Source organism: Peromyscus californicus, unplaced genomic scaffold (assembly GCF_007827085.1).
Source record: "Peromyscus californicus insignis strain IS unplaced genomic scaffold, ASM782708v3 Scaffold_10__1_contigs__length_136768540, whole genome shotgun sequence".
Taxonomy (NCBI): Eukaryota; Metazoa; Chordata; class Mammalia; order Rodentia; family Cricetidae; genus Peromyscus; species Peromyscus californicus.
Window position 1 is genome coordinate 15,975,944 of NW_026294391.1, and position 3,079 is coordinate 15,979,022.

Genomic DNA, 3,079 nt, shown 5'->3' on the forward strand with positions numbered 1-3,079 from the left:
TTTCATAAATCTTCCTAAATGTTTGTTTCTGTTGTTCTCCACAGACAGATAAACTGTCTTTTTATAGTCCCAGTTCGATTAAAAATTAAAGCTGCCTTTGAAGTTGGAGTGTGTCTCTCTCCTTCTCTAAACCCAACCCTGTTGTTAAAAGAAAATTCAGAGTCTCTGTTTCATATCAGAAGAGCCACCTGGCATGGGACAGAAGACAACCTAGATCAAGGGACTATTATTGTTACAAATCTCTTACCCCTCAAATTTATTTTGACTCTTTAAAACTTTTATGGAAAGGTATAGTGAAGAAACAGTGTTTTAAATCATTAACTATAATAGACCATCCTTTAGGTAATGGAGAAGTCAGGGGAATTCCAGGCTATAAGGAGCTCATTGGTTGAATCATTTTATTAACAGCTTTAGATCTTTTACCATTGTCCATTTTCCAGATTTATTTGTAATAACAAATACAGGAGAATTCCAAGGACTGGTTGATTCCTCAATATATTGAGCGTTTAGCTGCTCCTGTACCAGCTGTTCTAGGGCCTGCAATTTTCTGCCGTGAAAGGCCATTGTTCCACCCAGAGAGGTTTGTCAGCCAACCATTTTTAAGGTAGGGCTGTTGGTACCTTTGAAAGATCAACAGCTGTTGTGCCCTGATTTTGTACAACCTGAGTGGTTGGTGACTGTCCTTTATAATACCTTTTAATATTTTCCCCAGAAACATACATTAGTTTATAGTTTGTTTCTGAAATTGGAGGAACGTAAATCTGGGTATTCCATTGCTGTAACAAGTCATGTCCCCATAAATTCATTGCTATATTAGCTACATATGGCTTTAATTTGTCCTCCTGGCCCTATACATTTGACCCATCTCATGCTTTGTTTCACCTCAGATAAAGTTCTAATCCCTAGAAGTTGAACGTTTACCTCCTGAAGAGGCCAATTTGGATGCTAAGATTCTGGTGTAATTATTGTTACATCTGCCCCAAGCCTAAAAGACCTTCAACTACAATGTCATTTATTTGTACCTTTAGCTTTGGTCTATGACCATTTATAGAAGTATGCCAAAATATTTGCTTTATGGTTTCTCCTGAAATTTTTGTTTTATATGCTAAACATGTTCTATCATTCAGAGCAGTATGTTTTTGTTTGTTTGTTTGTTTTTTGTAATATGCATTAGGTCTTTTAATTGCTCTGGGAAGTAGTTTCCCCCACAGTTTCAGTGAATGACAAGGGGGCCTCTCAAAGGCATTTCCCAACAGCAAAGGATTACCCAGTCTGTCCCTTGTTGATCTACATCCAGTGTTGGCCTTTGCCACACCTTCTACATACTCCAGAATGGAGTGGCCTCTTCTTTGGATTATTCCTAGAAAAAAATGGTTTTTCTAGAAGGCCCTGTCTACAGTACTTTTTTTAGGTGACCTTGTTTGCCACAATTAAAACACCTGATGTTTTGATTTTTTTCAAGCCTCTGGAAATCACCTATCCTATCTAAGCATCATCGTGATTATGAGATTCAATATTGACTGTATCTCAGATCCATTACTCTATGTGTGCTGGTCTTGCCTTTAGATGCCTAATTACTCTTTTTCATTTGGAATTAGCATTTTCAAAAGCTAAAGATTCAATTATTATTTGTCTAGCTTCTGAATTTGGTATCATTTTGTTTACAGGTGAAGTCAATGTTTTCAAAAAATCAGTGAAGGTTTCTTTTGGGCCCTGAATAACTTTAGTAAATGACTCAGTTCTCTTTCTGACTTTTTCATTTGTGTCCCAAGCAGTCACATCTGCTGCATTGCAGAGAGCCAGAGTATGGTCATCTTATAGAGACTGTCTTTGTACATTAGCATAATTGCTCTCTCCAAAAAGTTGGTCTTAGGAGATTTCAATACTTCTAGCCGATTGATTCCCAATTTTCTGAGAAACTGCCATACTGATTTCCAAAGTGGCTGTACAAGTTTGCATTCCTACAAACAGCTGGTGAATGTTCCCCCTTGCTCCACATCCTCTCCAACATAAGCTGTCTTCAGTGTTTTTGATCATGGCTATTCTGACAGTTGTAAGATGGTATCTCTGAGTCCTTTTGATTTGAATTTTAGTAATGACCAAGGATGTTGAGCAATTCCTTAAGTGTCTTTCAGCCATTTGAGATTCTTCTGTTTAGAATTCTCCGTTATGCTTTGTAGCCCATTTTTTAATTGTTTGATATTTTGATGTCTTGCTTTCGGAATTCTTTATATATTCTGGATATCATCCCTCTGTCAGATATGGGGTTGGTGAAGATCTTTTCCCATTCTGTAGGCTGTTGTTTTGTCTTATTGACCATGTCCTTTGCCCTACAAAAGCTTCTCAGTTTCAAAAGGTCTCATTTATTAATTGTTGCACACAGTGTCTGTGCTCCTGGTGTTATATTTAGGAAGTGGTCTCCTGTGCTAATGAGTTCAAGACTCCTTCCTACTTTCTCTTCTATCAAGTTCAGTGTAACTGGATTTATGTTGAGGTCTTTGATCCCCTTGGACCCGAGTTTTGTGCATGGTGACAGATATGGATCTTTTTGCAATCTTCTACATGTTGACATCCAGTTATGCCAGCACCATTTGTTGAAGATGCTTTCTTTTTTCCATTGTACAGTTTTGGCTTCTTTGTCAAAAATCAGATGTTCATAGGTGTGCACATTAATGTCAGGGTCTTCTATTCCAATCCATTTGTCTACTTGTCAGTTTTTATGCCAGTACCAAGCTGTTTTTATTACTATAGCTCTATAGCAGAGCCTGAGGTCAGGGAGAGTGATGCCTTCAGAGGTTGCTTTATTATATAGGATTCTTTTAGCTATCCTAGGTTTTTTGTTTTTCCACATAAAGTTTATTGTTCTTTCCAAGTCTGTGAAGAATTGGGTTGGGATTTTGATGGAGATTGCGTTGAATCTGTAGATTGCTTTTGGTAAGATTGCCATTTTTACTATGTTAATTCTACCTATCCATGAGCAAGGGAGATCTTTCCATTTTCTGATATTTTCTTCTATTTCTTTCTTCAGAGACTTAAAGTTCTTATCATACAGGTCTTTCACTTGCTTAGTTAGAGTTAC